Source organism: Panthera onca, chromosome C1 (assembly GCF_046562875.1).
Source record: "Panthera onca isolate mPanOnc1 chromosome C1, mPanOnc1 haplotype 2, whole genome shotgun sequence".
In the NCBI taxonomy this organism is placed as follows: domain Eukaryota; kingdom Metazoa; phylum Chordata; class Mammalia; order Carnivora; family Felidae; genus Panthera; species Panthera onca.
The window spans coordinates 150,333,992-150,348,996 of NC_138346.1; the positions used below are offsets into that span (position 1 = coordinate 150,333,992).

The 15,005-nt window shown below is 42.2% G+C and overlaps 1 protein-coding gene across 14 annotated transcripts in view; it reads left to right on the forward strand.

Moving 5' to 3' along the window:
• The first annotated feature begins 875 nt into the window (after positions 1 to 875).
• Positions 876 to 15,005, forward strand: part of SSX2IP (SSX family member 2 interacting protein) — a 43,833-nt gene continuing 29,703 nt past the window's right edge. For 5 of the 14 annotated variants that reach the window (XM_078451742.2, XM_060625437.3, XM_060625443.3 and 2 more), the window contains exon 1: positions 2,559 to 2,737. The gene's annotated coding sequence lies outside the window, so the exon portion shown is untranslated. Of the gene's footprint in view, positions 1,067 to 2,305; positions 2,494 to 2,557; positions 2,738 to 6,790; positions 6,843 to 15,005 lie in introns of those variants that run through there. The other 9 variants (XM_078451741.2, XM_060625440.3, XM_060625441.3 and 6 more) reach the window with 6 other exon arrangements.

Here is a 15,005-nt window from a genome sequence, read left to right on the forward strand (position 1 = left end):
AGCAGCTCCAAACACATCTTGCTCACTGGAGGATGGCCAAGGCAAGAGGTAAGGAAAAGAATTCTTATGGGTTCTCAGGGATAAAACTCTTCCTCCAAGTCCCACACCCTCTTACTTCACATTATTACCAGAATTAGGTCACATGCTCAGGTTCTAAACCAGTTAACAAAGAGGGACAGAGTATCGAGACAGGTTTAGACCAGTTGTTTTCAAAGTGTAATCTTAGGAACCCTGGAGGGGGGTGGCGATCCCCAAGACCCTTTCAGGAAGTGTGCAGTCAAATCAATTTTAATCATAATGCTACAATGTTATTTGCCCTTTTTACTACCATTCTTTTATGAGCGTGTAGTGAAGGTGACCTGAAATAGTGCAACAGATTGAACTCAGCAGATGGAATAATCAAACTGTCTTCCATTAGGCCAGACATTAAAGATATCTGCAAACTTTCAAATTAATATCACTCTTTACTATATTGGGGGAATATATACTTATTTTCCATTAAAATGTGCTTATTTATGTTAAGATGTAATTTTTATTTTTTTAAATAAACATTTTAAATTTCTGTTTTAATTTCTAGTACGCTAAGTGTCAATATAACCTATATAAACAACAGCTCTTTGGTCCCCTCTATCATTTTTAGGAATGGAAAGAGGTTCCTGAAACCAAAAAATCGAAGACCACTGTTTTATTCAGACTGACCTGATTCATCCTTGGGGGTGGGGGCACGACTGAATTTCCAGACCTCAGCCTGACCCAAGCCTTCTTTTCTTAGAATCCAAGTCTGTTAGTGATTAGGTCACAATAGGGTGTGCCAGAGGCTGCTTTTTGAATTGCTTGAGCTCAACTCTTATACCTGTTGAAGAGTGAGCACTCCCTTTTTAACTGTGAGGGGAAATGGCCAAAATGAAGCCTTGGTATTTCAAGGAAAAACTGTCATATTAAGTTGCTTCTTAGGATGGGGAGGGGTGTGGGATTTTGAGGGATGGATAGTTGAAATTTCAAAACCCTTCTTGGGAACAGGACTAAGCCCCTCGCCCCCGTATCGGTAGCCTGGGTTAGGGGATAGGTAAGTAATCTTTGGTGATAATTGGTTTCTTCCTCCCCATCAGCCCTGCGCTAATAGCGAGCTTGCAATGATGGCCCCTAACAGGCTATTTGGCTGTCATTCACCTATGCTTAACAACATCTAGCCAGCCTCCTGATGGCTTAGGCCAAAAGCAAAGAGGATTTCATTGGACTCTGAAGCTGTCACCATGGTGTGCTCACTTTCTCGCCTTGATCTTTCATCCAGGATTGGGGGTCTGTGCGTGTACATTGGGGGCGGGGGAGGTGGGAGCACTACACCCTCCCTTGTTCTTCAGTGTTAATATTTGTTTTTGTCTCAATTTAGGTTTCCAAGAGCTCTCAGGAGCCTCCTTAAAATACCAAACCTGTTTCTCTCCTCTTGAGTAAATCCATTGGCTCCACTAAAAACAAACAAAATCCATCAAAGCACATCTTTGTGTTTTTTCTAACTCCGCTCCTATGCCTGCGACTTCACCATCTGATCTCTTTCCTTTCCCCGGCCCCTCTTCCTCCCTGGAGAATTTTAGGCTGCTATGGAAGAGGGGAGGAGCCGGTTTGACCCCCACTACGGGAGCAACACAGGCATTCATTTTCTCTGCACATATTTTGCTGAGTGGGTGTGGGACATTTCTGCATAAACTTCTAGTTCACGAGTGCCATCGTCAGTTTTCTCGCTGTCTTCTGCCCAGGTCCGTTTCTTTGCCCTAATTTTACATGTAACTTTCCCCGGGTTGGGTTGTTTGCATCCATGATTCCCCCCGCTTGAACCTCCCTTCCCCTGGGCCTGACCTAATTCTGGGTGCCGGCTGTTGTTCGGTTTATTTCTCCACTTTTGCCAGCGCACGTGGCTCTTCTAGGATGCTTCATTTTTGCTTCTAGGGTGGGTGTTGGGGTTCACTGGGGCTCGGAGCACGTGCCTTGAAGCAGCCACGACCCGCTTCCCCCACGGAGCCCAGGGGCCCCAGCCCCGCGGGCGTAAGGAGGGGGCGGGGAGCAGGGCCCGGGTGAATCACAGGGCGTAACAGGTGCCGCAGCCGCAGCTGCGCCCGCATCCCTCTCCGGCTCTAGGGATAAGGTTTTCTTTTTCTCTAGGTTTTTTTGGAGGGGGTGGAGGAGACTCTGGGGGCCAATGCAGGCCGCGGTTGTTCATCGCCTAGCAACCGGAGGAGCCAATGGGAGGCGGCTGAGCCTGCGGCGCCGGCGGCGCGGGGGCGGGGTGGGAACCTAGCGAACCTGCCCAGGCTGGGGGTGGCCGCGAGGGGAGGAGCGGAGCCCGGCCAAGGGCGGGGAAGGCGGGAGCCCGAGGCGGAGGCGGGGCCGCCGGCGCGGGGCGCTGCGTGCCGCGGCGCCTGTGCGGGCCCCCAGGGCTGCGAGAGTCGGCTTAAGACGGCGAGCGGTGCCTCCCCCGCCGCTCTCGGGGCGGTGACGGTGAGAACTCTTCCCCCCCCGCCACGCGAACGGGGATTGTGACGCGCCCGCCCGGAGAGGGGCGGGGGAACCGGCGGGGCCTGGGGTGGGCGCCGGCTGGGAGCCAGAGGGCGGGTGCGGAGGTGAGCGCCGGCACCTGGCTCGGCGCCCCGCTCCTCTGCGAGAGGCTTGGCGCGGCCGTTGGGGCCGTTGGAGGAGGCGGGCGAGCTTTGACCCCGGCCGTGGCTGGAGGAGGAGGTGGGAGGTGGGTGCCAGCGCGGTTCCGCTCCCGCCAGCGGTCGCAGCGCTGCGCCCCCGGGAGGAATCCGGACCGCGGAGCCCCAAATCCTCTCCCGGATGGAGAGAGGGTGGCGCCTGGCGTGGGATGACGAGCGACGTGGGGGAGGAGGGGATGGCCAGTTTGGGGCTGCGGTGTGTCGCTAGCGGAGGCTGCGGGGCATGCGGGCTTCGGGATTTGTTGGGGCGAGCCGCAAGAGGCAGTCCTTAGAATGAGTTACTGACTGAGCGGCCCGTGGCTGCTGCGGGGGAAGAGATCCCCGATAGAGGTCTAGTTAAAAGTCAAGGGGAAGAGCTTACATCATCCAAAAGGCAGGCAAGTGTGAAAATATTTTGGTGTAGAATTTTAACAGTAGAGAACGGTAAGCCGAATTGTGAGCTCCCTGCCCGCTTTTGAGCCTATGCTGATCGCCCTGTTTTGCAAGCCACTTGGGCCCAAGAAATGGAATCTGCTAAATAATTTGTTCCTAGCACGTGTAATGTGGCGATCTTTAGATTATTAGCTCATTTCAAGGTCCGTAGTTGTGATTGCCAGATTGTCATTACTTGCAACTCTGATAACAGTTCTTGTTGAATCTGAGAGAATCGAGATTTCCCTTTCGTGGGTGGGGCATAATGGGGGAGAGGATTAGAAGAGGCACTCCTCCAAGAGTGGATCTAAACTGAGTGGAAGCGGCCTGGAGTTTGAAATTGCTAGGGCTTCCCTAACACAGATTAGAGTCTGGCTGTAGAGTTGGTGGTGAAAGATGGATGCCTTGGAACATTGCATGGCTCAGGAGGAATTGGTTTACTCTTTAGGTAGAAGAAAATTCTGGTAGCTTGATCTTGAGCTGAAAGGTAGGTATGACTTGACACATTTAGGAGATTGAATAAAACTTGAAAAGAGTGAGAGATCTGGAGAGTGACAAAAATGCTTTTAAACTTGAAGTCAAGCTATCTTGAAATTTAGAAGAAGTTAGAGGTAGATTTATGAACTTGGATTCAGAGAGAACTTCCATCAAAACTCCTCTCCTATAGCTATCATAACACAGAGGCCTAGGAATCTTATGTTATTCAAACTAAACAAGTAAAAAAGCTAATGACCAATTTGACCCACTGTTCTGTTTGCTGTCAGTGAAAGTTCCTCAAACAAAATGGTTCTTTGAAAAGAGGATTAGCAGCTGATAAAATGAAGGCTCGTTTAGTGACTTTGCGGGGCCTCTTCAGCCAAGTCATTTTATCCCTTCCTTCCCTCCTCTTTCCCCATCTGTGCAATGTAGATAATAAAGCCCTAGGATTAAGTAACATGGGTGAAGCAGCTTGAAGATAACTGCAAAGACTGTTATTCTAGGCTGAAATGTGAAGATCTCCTAACACATTGTGCCTTGTGACAAGACTTGTTAAAGTACGTTCTGTTCCAGGCATGCCGAGGTGGCATATATATGAGAACTAAAACGTTAACTGTTCAGATGATTTGTCAGAAGCCTCAAGACCGGCACAAAGATTGTATATACTCATGGGTTCTCCTAAAACCCGACCTAGCTGCTCTTTGACAAAGCAGGTTTTTAAAAGGTGGACATTATAAAAGTAGACAAAAGTAGCCTTATATGTGTAGTATGTGCCTACAGATAAAAAGGTCAAAGACATTGCCCCACAAGTGTGTGATTTTAGTTCGTTTCACATCCTTAAATCGGAGCCAGTCCAAAGCTTAAGTAGTGTTTCTTTTCATACATTTTGCAATAGCTGTGAATATGCCTTGTTGGTTTGTTGCGCTCAAGACACAAAGAGTTTTGATACTGTGAGGGGCTTTTTGTGTCTTTAGTGATGGTGATTATGATTAGCTGGTAATGAAGGTAGATGTTAATCTTGAATTCAGAGGTGACCTAGAGAGGTGCACCATTCACTATTGCTAATGGAAAACAACCTAAAATCATTACTTTTGATGGTGGGTCAGTAGTATACATAGTACCAGCAGATGTACTGAATTATGCTTTAATAAACACTGAGCTGCTGCTTGCCAGACCTAAGGATAAAAAAGATGAGTGTTGCCTTGAGGAGTTTGTTTTGTAGGAAATTAACAGTGTAGGGAGGGAGAGAGCAAAAATAGAAAAGAAAAATTGCAACTAGGAATAGGCTTCAGAAAGGAGAATTTCGGCTGTGTTTTGACAGAGAAGGAGTTCACCTGGTAAGTGCATGGTGTCAAGTTCTGCCCAATATACTGTTGGGGAAATACTAGTGGATTGGTTGTTGGAGTCAGGTGGGGTGTGTTAGTGATAAGGTTAGAGAACAGAGCTATGACCTTTGACCAGCAGATGCTAGGGAGCTTTTAAATGGTTTTGTTTGTTTTTTTATACATTTTTTTTTTTTTAGTGTTTATTTTTTGAGAGAGAGACAGAGTGTGAGCAGGGGAGGGGCAGAGAGAGAGGGAGACACAGAATCCAAAGCAGGCTCCAGGCTCTGAGCTGTCCGCACAGAGCCTGATGTGGGGCTCGAACTCACGAGCTGTGAGATCATGACCTGAGCCGAAGTCAGACGCTTAACTGACTGAGCCACCCAGGCACCCCGCTTTTAAATGGTTTTTATCCAGGAGAATTATATTAGATTTTTAGAAGGGTATTTCTGCCAAAGTCAGTAATTTGAATGATCTGAAAATGTTGTGAATGTAGATAATCTAAGTAGAATCTAAGAGACCTCAGCCCTACTCAACAGTTAAATATAGTTAAAAATAGTTTTTGAAGCCCCCAGAAACTGTAGGAAAGAAAAGTGATTATTCATAGAACCAATTTTTATCGAGGATGTTTTACTTTCAAGATTGGGGGAATAGGGATACAAAGATAAATAAGATATAGCTCCATTTTCAAGCAACTTGTAGTTCAGTAAGAGAAATAAAATTATAATGCAGTACAGAAACTAAGTGTCATTAAGGGCTGTTAAAAAACAAAGGCCCTAGCACTGTAGGATTCTGAGATGAGAGAAGACACAAATTGCCTTTTAAATTAAAAGTAAGTTCTTGGGACACCCGGGTGGCTCAGTTGGTTAAGCTTCTGACTCTTGTTTTCAGCTCTGGTCCTGATCTCAGAGTTGTGAGCTTAAACCCCTAGTTGGGCTTCTTGCTGGGTGTGGAACCTGCTTAAGATATTCATATTCATTCTCTCTCTCTCTCTCTCTCTCTCCCCCCCCCCCCTCTGTTCCTCTCCCTCTCCCCCCCCCATCCCCATCTCAAAAAAAAAAGTTCTTAAGTAGAAATTAAGCTACAGCCAGTTAGCCAATAATATTTACAGCTCTCATCTGTTAATTCTTGCTTCCTATATTCCCTTCCCTCCCTCTTAACTCTCCTGAGTCGAATTTTGGTTTTGACCATTCTACTACTACTTTGACCTTGGACAAGTTATTACTTGACCTTATCTTCTCTGTCCTTAGTCATCTTATTTGTAAGTTAGGAATAATACATACTTCATAGAGTTGTGATTAAATAATATGTTAATATCCATAATGGTGCCTAGAAAAATAACTTACATTTATTATTTAGTATTTCTATTTGATATAAAAATGCTGCAATTGAATAAGAACTAACTTAAGGACAGAATGTTTTTATTTTTTTGAGTTGCTAGCAGATCTGTGAGCATCTAATAAAGTCTCCACATGTAAGGAACTCAGTTTTCACATTCTGGGAAACTAACCTTGAGTAAATGATTTATTGTCTCCTTTTCATATTTGCTCATCACTTTTCTGAAATCCGATTTCTTCACCTTTGTCATAAAGTCACGAATTGCCAAATCCACCATATTTTATTCAGATCTTGCCCTTTCATGGCCTTTGCTGCTGTTCATTACCCCCTCTTCTTTAAAAATTTCTTTTCCCTTAGCTTTCCTAGAGTCCACCCCCTACCCCAGTATTTATCTCCCCCAGTGTATATCCAGGTTCCCTTCATTCACCGGCTACATGTTAATGTTCTTTAGAGTTCTTTCTGCTGCCTCTTCTTTTCTGTACCACATATGTGCTGACGACTCCTAGATCTGCCCTGATGTCTTTTGATCTCCAGGCCCTAGAGTTTATCCCTGTTTGAATGTCTCATGAGGGCATCTCTAAACCCGGTAAGTTCTACACTGAGCTCATTATCACATACTTAACTACACCTGATTTTATTAATCTTATTCCTCTGTTCTCTTTAAGTGACACTGTTACCTGTCTAGTACCAAAGACAGATTTTCGCATGAGAATAAATGCCTCCCTTTTGTATACTTGTCATCGTGTTTGTCAGTCCAACTTCCAAAGTGTTTATCTGTCCTTCATGATCCTCATCATCATGGCTAAGTCCTTCAGCCGGGCCCTGACCATTAATTGCGTAGTTGGCTATTAATATTTTTGTGCCAGGGCTGCCGAGAATGGAACCTTAATGTTTTGGAAACATCGAGTTGGGTTGAGATTGCTAGAAGAATATTGCTCTAAAGGAATCCTAGCACTACATACAATCATGTATAGGGTTTTAATGAGTGGTCAGTAGCTACTTACAATCCAAGATGAGTACCAGCTATTGCATATGCTTTTCATCTGAGAGTTAGTCTAGGTTGTAAAGGTCCCAGTCTTGAGTGTGTCAGTCCTTTGCCAATAGATTGTCATCTGCTTGTCTGTACTTTCCTGTCTAAAGTTTGGCACCTGCAACATTATTCTTTCTTTTCTGTACCCAAGTCTTAGAAATATCCCCACACAAAAGATCTAGAATATAAAATGCAAGAAGACATCTTAGAAATCATCAATAAGTAAACCCGTCATCAGCTGTGTTATTTTATAATGAAGAGATGGGCCTGCAGAATTCATATCATTTGCTTGGGATACGTGTTGAGTGTCAAGAGGAGGCCAGGATCTGTGAGGCTTTGGAATCATTAATAGCTAGTTTTTATTCTTACCTTCCATATTATTAAATAGCTGGATTTTCATTCCTGCCCCCAGGTTTGTAACTGGGCAAGTTAGTTTAATCTGTCTCAGATTCTTCCATCTATAAATGGTGTTCTGTCTGCTCCTTTCTAGAGCCATGGTAAGGATGGCATAGCTGATGAGCCACTCGGCTGAGAGTTGTTCTCTCCTACTGGTTTCTTGTAATTAACTGGCATAGGAGTTCCAGTTCTTCACTCCCTGTCCATGCATCCTTTGTAGATCTGTATGGCTTCATACATCTTTAAAACTATAGCCAAAACTGCTTGTTTTTATACTTTCAGGGGGAAGAATCACTAGCTTTAGATCCTGTGATTCAAAACAGCTTAATCCCTGCCTTAGGAGTTGTCAGGCTGAGGACCCAGGGCTCTTGGTGCCTCATAGCCAGACCAGGTAGAATTTAGTGTTTGACATATTTGAGGGACATTATGTATTTAAAAAAAAAATTAAAGGACTTCAGATACAAAGAATTAGTTGTATTCTTGGTTCAGGACACATTCTCATAATTAATCTATTTATTTAGTTTTTTTTTTTTTTTTTTAAATTTTTTTTTTTTTTTTTTTTTTCAACGTTTATTTATTTTTGGGACAGAGAGAGACAGAGCATGAACGGGGGAGGGACAGAGAGAGAGGGAGACACAGAATCGGAAACAGGCTCCAGGCTCTGAGCCATCAGCCCAGAGCCTGACGCGGGGCTCGAACTCACGGACCGTGAGATCGTGACCTGGCTGAAGTCGGACGCTTAACCGACTGCGCCACCCAGGCGCCCCAATCTATTTATTTAGTTTTAATAATAGGCACCACCTAACATAAGAGTAGTGCCTTGACAATAACCTCTGTATAACCATATAGGCCCTTCCAGCCCTTTTCCCTACCCGTCTCACCTGAGGCAACTGTTTACTGAATCTTCTATTCATCATTCCCTTGGTGTCTTTTAAAATACAGTTTTATGGCATCTGTGGGTTTTCCAAACACATACACAATTAACAACTATGTTAACGTGCCCTGTCTTCTGAGACTTTTTTTTCACTTACTATAATGCAAAATTCATCCATGTGGTATTGCTGAGACTCCTCTATGTTGTGTGTCTCTGGGATTTTCTGATTGCTGCCTAATACTCTGTTTTGCATATATGCCCCACTTTTTTTTTCCATTCTGTTGCTCTTGGGTGTTTGGGTTGCCCCAGGGTTATGCTCTTGTGCTATTTGGCTCATATAAAGAATGTCACTATTTATGTTCATGCCCCTTTGCACAGAGATGCACAAGTTTCTCTTGGATTTATACGTATAAGGGGACTTGCTAGGTTGTAGAGTATATGAATGGGATATATGAATTTCAGCTGCCAAACTTTGTTTTTCAAAGGTTCTCCCTACCTTCCAAGGTTTGTTGAGCCTTAGCCAGGTTCTCTAGGACTGTTATTTTCAACCCTCATGTAGTACTCTGGAACACTTTTACATTATTCTCAAAATCCATTCTGTAGCACCCATAGGTAAGAATTCCTTTTTGGTATTCCATATTCTAAGTGCATAAATAGAATACTAATTTACACTGAAACACATTCTGTAGAGTATAAGCCACGTTCTCAGGCTTGATGCATCAGAATCCTGTGGAGTTTCTGTTAAAACACTGATTTTCTGTGTCCCACTCCCACAGTTTCTAAATCTTTAGACCTGGAATGGGACTTGAGAATTTGCATTTTCAGCAAGTTCTAGATGCTACTGATGCCCATCCTGAGACCACAATTTGAGAACTATAACCAATGATTGAATTTGGGCTGAATCATTGAGAAAGCTATTATACATGATTACACTATTACAGATTCATGAATTATGGTGGGTTTTTTGTTGTTGCTGTTTCCATTGCCTTTACTATGTGTTGTTACCGTAATTATTTTAGGAACAAAATACCGATAAATGGTAACTTTTTTATTTGGACTTCTTAGCTGACTTTAAACCTTACAAAGTAAGATAAATTTTAAAACAGTGCTTCTCTTTTGTTCTAAACAATCCTCTTGTAAGAATATGATTGTTGCTTTCCTACATGTATACTGGAAGAATTTGAAATTGGTATACTGTCTCTAAATTAGCATGCTCTTTTTTTTTTTTTAATGTTTTATTTATTTTTGAGACAGAGAGCATGAGCCGGGGAGGGGCAGAGAGAGAGGGAGACACAGAATCCGAAGCAGGCTCCGGGCTCTGAGATATCAGCACAGAGCCCGATGCGGGCTTGAACTCATGGACTGTGAGATCATGACCTGAGCCGAAGTCGGACGCTTAACCGACTGAGCCATCCAGGCGCCCCTAAATTATCGTGCTCTTGATTCATACACTAGATCACCTTGCTGCTTCTATGAGCTGGCACCAATCAAGATTAAATTGAAAGCCATTCTGAGATGCACTATGGCTTAAATGTGGGTTCTTGTCTGTCATCATACTAAAGTAGCATACCTCACACTAATATGTCATTGAACTTAACTGACATTTATTCAGCAAACGTTTTACTGGATCCTACCATGGCTCATTTATGATACATCATAGCAAAGCAGAGTACAAACAGTACAATGCCAGGCCTCTTGACCAGTAGGTCAGTTTAGGTAGTGGGAGACAAGTTTCATTACAGTGAGATCTGTGTTGTAAAAGCTAATGCAAAGTGGGGGCACCTGGGTGGCTCAGTCGGTTAAGCATCCAACTTCAGTTCGAGGATTGGAGCCCTGCATCTGACTCTGTGGTGACAGCTCAGAGCCTGGAGCCTACTTCTCTCCCTCTCTCTGCCCCTTCCCTGCTCACTCATGCTCTGTCTCTCTTTCTCAAAGGTAAATATTAAAAAAAAAAAAAAAAAAAGTTAATGCAAAGTGACCTGGAAACACAAACAGAAGGGAATGGCAGTTCCAGGAAAGCTTGGCAATTTGGGGTCTATATTCACTAGATTAAAAACAAAATTTTTGGGGGCGCCTGGGTGTCTCAGTCGGTTAAGCATCCGACTTCGGCTCAGGTCATGATCTCGCGGTCTGTGGGTTCGAGCCCCGCATCGGGCTCTGTGCTGACAGCTCAGAGCCTGGAGCCTGTTTTGGATTCTGTGTCTCCCTCTTTCTCTGACCCTCCCCTGTTCATGCTCTCTCTTTCTCTCTGTCTCAAAAATAAATAAACATTAAAAAAAAAACTAAAAAAAAATTTTTTTAATTGCTATAATATGGAATGTTTTGTCTGTGCTTATATACTTCACATCCCAGTTGCTCAGTTGGAATAATTACTAATTGTAATGTAGTCTCAAGGTGACTTGGCAGAAAAGTGAGTACTTATGTTTGTGTTCAGTTTGAAAAGCAACTCATGTACTGTGTTTTCCCTCCTCTCTTACAATAAAGACAGTAAGGTGTAATAGTTAATGTGTTGGACTACTTGGGTTTGAATGTTGGCTTTGTCACACTCTAGCTGTGTGACCTTGGGCAAGAAAACCCTCTGGGTCTCGGTTTTGTCATCTGTAATGGGGTGGGGGAAGATAACTATTTGGGCTGTTGTGAGATTGAATGAGTTATTATATTAAAATGCTTTAAATTTTTCCTAGTTAATGGTTTATCCTTAATAAATTGTTATTGTTGTTAGGGGCACCTGGTGGCTCAGTGGGTTAAGTGTCTGACTCTTGATTTCATCTCAGGTCATGATCTCACAGTTTGTGAGTTCAAGCCCCACATCAGGCTCTGCACTGACAGTTTGAAGTTTGCTTGGAATTCTCTCTTTCTTCCCCTTCCGCTCTTTTTTCTCTCTCTCAAATAAATAGATAAACTTAAAAAAAAAAGTTAATCTTGTTAGAATTAGGTAGAATCTCTTTTGCTAAACATACGGTTGTGAAGACCATGTGTGCACATTTTTATAAAGAGGAAATTTTGATATGAATAGCTGTACTCAACTCCATATTAGGTCCCATGAGAGATGTAAAAAAATATAGTTAATAGACTCAAAATTCTTTAAAAGTCACCTAGTTCAGCCTCCTCATTTTGCAGATGTGGATACTGAAAACCAGAGAAATGATGACTAGGTCAAGGTTGCTCAGTGAATGACAGAAGTGGCCCCAAGAACCTTAGCCCCTGACACCTGGTCTAGTGCTGTTTCAATATCCTGTGCAGCTTCCTGAAGTGACACTGTCCTGAAACAAACTAACAATTCGATTGGGGAGCCATGACCAGAACAGATAAAAACATAAGCAGTGCAAGTCAGTGTATAATGAAGTATCAGGTGATGGGGAATATCTCTAAGTACATACCTTATGTAACTTAATAAACTGCTCTCCTGACGCAAGGAAGTACATCTTATTGCTGAGTCATGGAAGATCAATAGAGTAAGAGCATTCTTTTTTGAAAAGAATCTTAATAGTTATAAATCCGTGTCAATCTATTTCCCTTCTGTCTCCTACCAAATTGAGATTATAACTGAGCCAGAGGGATAGTCCCTTTTGCTAGGTGTGCCAGTACTCTGTCTTTACTCTTCACAGCAGTGCAGTGGGGGATGGTCTTCCCTGATGGGCTAGATCCCCATGGATATACTCCAACAAAGCAGGGCATCATTGTGAAGACTGCGTCACCGTTGCTCACTTGTACGTGTGAATAGGTGGGATAGGTGCTAGAAATGTAATTGATAGGTGGAGAGAGCTTATCATTTGTCTAAGTTGATATTTCCACTAAAGGGTAGGGATGCTACCATCTGGGATTGAGGTGGGAGTACTTCCTCATACATTATCATTAATTGTGCATGAGCCCACTGCTTTTAAAGATACTACAAAATAATCCATGCTCCTAAAACACTCCAGCTATATCAAAATGTCCTATTAAGAAGTGAATGGAGGTAGGGTCCACCCCACCCTACACCCAGCCATCTCATCCCACAGGATTGTCATGTTAGTAACAGTTTGTAACTTTTCTAGACCTTTCTCCTAGAGTTGGGTAGTATTTATATAGTTTGATTTAATGAAACATGGTGATCATACTATTGATATTATCCATACTGGGGTTTTTTTTCATGCTGTACATGCAGATCTTCTTGAATAATCCCAAAGTAGCCCATCTTTTGGCTAAACTATCTGTATTGGCATTTAACTGCTTATTGACGGACGTTTAGATTGTCTCCAGTTTGTTGTCATTATGGTATGCTTGCTCATTTGTATGATGGGATATGTAGTAATAGAAGCCTTTTACAGATTGCAAATTTTTACAGACTGATAGATCGCCATCTAAAACTACAAACTACTGACCACTGCTAAAGTTCTGTTTCCCTTACATAATTGATTATCTGAGTAGCTGTAGGACTTTTGTATAATTTCTCACTGGTTTTTGCCCAACAGGGCTGCTTGCTTTTGTTTGTTAAGATACTGCAGATGTTTATCATTGTAATTGCCTTTTAAAAAGGTGGATTTTTTTTCATCATTGTAAGGAAAACACATTCACTTACAGAAAACTTGGAAGACACAAAAAACTAACGATTACGCATAAGATCTGTGTGTAAATGAAAGGGATAAAGTCTGGCTCTTCCCCCTCCCTTTTCTACTCACAGGTTGTTCTTGTTTTCTAGTTTTTTCTGTTATAACAAATTTCTGTCTTTATAGAGCAGAATTTATATCTATCTGTATATACTTATATAGTTTTGGGAGTTTTTAAAGACCAAATAAGGTCATGTTAGATAATTGTTCTGCAACTTTTTTTTTTTATTATTAACAAAATATCGTAAAATCTTTCCAAGTTAGTAAAGTATCTAGTAATAGCTAACGTTTATTGAGTACTTACTGGGCACTTACCATGTAACCAAGACCTTATGCGAAGCCCTGCACATGCATAAACTTTTAATAAGGCTATTAAATAATTTTTAAAACTAAATATATTTACCCATCTAATAATCTTTTGAGATTAAAGACTCTATACTCTCCTTTTGCAAATGAGGAAAATGAAGTTCAGAGATTTCTGTCCAGGGCCACTTAGTTTGTGGGTGGTGGAACCGGGGTTTGAAACCCGGTGGTCTGGCTTTGGATCCTGTGCTCTTAACCATTATACCATACTGTTACTCATACTGCAGCAACAGTTGGTTCAAGGGTGTATATAAGAAGTTTAAAATATAGCATGTGGTTCCCTGCTTCCGAGGCTACTAAGAGGGTGGCTTTCTAATGGCAGATTCTGGCTTGGAGCTTCACCAAGATTGTATCCCTCAACCCAAAAGGATATACATGAAATATTTGACCATAATTTGTGTCTTCACACTACTTTGTGCGGTCTTTGCCCAGTTGGAGATCTGGATCAATGAGTGGTGGCCTTTAATAATTGGTAGGAGTATTGCTTCCTGAGCCTTTCATCCACTAAAGCAGCAGCATGTGTTGGTTAAGAGAATGGGCTCTGGAGTCTAGGGAGGGGGTGGGTAGCCTTTCTGTGCCTTAATTTCCTTATCTGTAAAAAGGAAATGATACAGGATTGTTGTGAGAATTGACATCATATGTAAAACATTTAGAACAGCCTCTGGCACATGTTTGTTAAATCAGTTCCTTAACTACTAGCTATGTTGTGCTTAGTTCTTCACCTATTATGTCATTAAATACCCACAACCACCCTCCAAAAAGAGAGTGCTACCCCGTTTTCCAGGTGAGGAAACCAGCTGGAGAGACTTGGTCAGGATGTGATCCTAGTCTGTCTGGCTCAGGCCTGTGAGGCTTTCCCTGTTGGCACTGTACTCCCGAACTCTCAGGCCTCCTCGTAGCCACAGACTCAACAGAAGGGATGGTTAAGGGAATGCCACGTTTGGAGTTTCAGCCATCCAAATATCTATTCAAACTTAAGTTATGAAGAATTTGTTTCTGTGGAAAATTTCTATACTTTTAAACTGTGCCACTCAGACGAGTTACTTTAGATTTTAAATTTATAAAAGATAGATTTTCTAAGTTGAATTTGGTGTGTTTCTACACTGATATGCAAACCTCAGTGGTTTTGTGTAAGGTAGTAGAAGTATTTAGAATGGAATTTAAATCTGTAGTCTTCTTTGGAGCAAAAATATAGATAGTAGTATTAGTTTTTAAAGTAATAACATTTGCTTTTTGAGAGTAATAACATCTATTTAAAATATGCTGATAACTGAATTTTTAATTTTTATGAGTGAATTTGTAAGATAGGACGAATACATAAAGACATAGTTTTAACAGTTTTCTTAACCTGACAATTTGGTGACTCTAACTTTGTGAGATATTAGCGAAGACTTTAATTAGCTGTTTGTGACAAATCCTGTGCAATATTTAGAAGCCTAGATGGTATAGTGAGTATTACTACATTCCTGTAATGAAAAGCTATTATTTTCTGACACT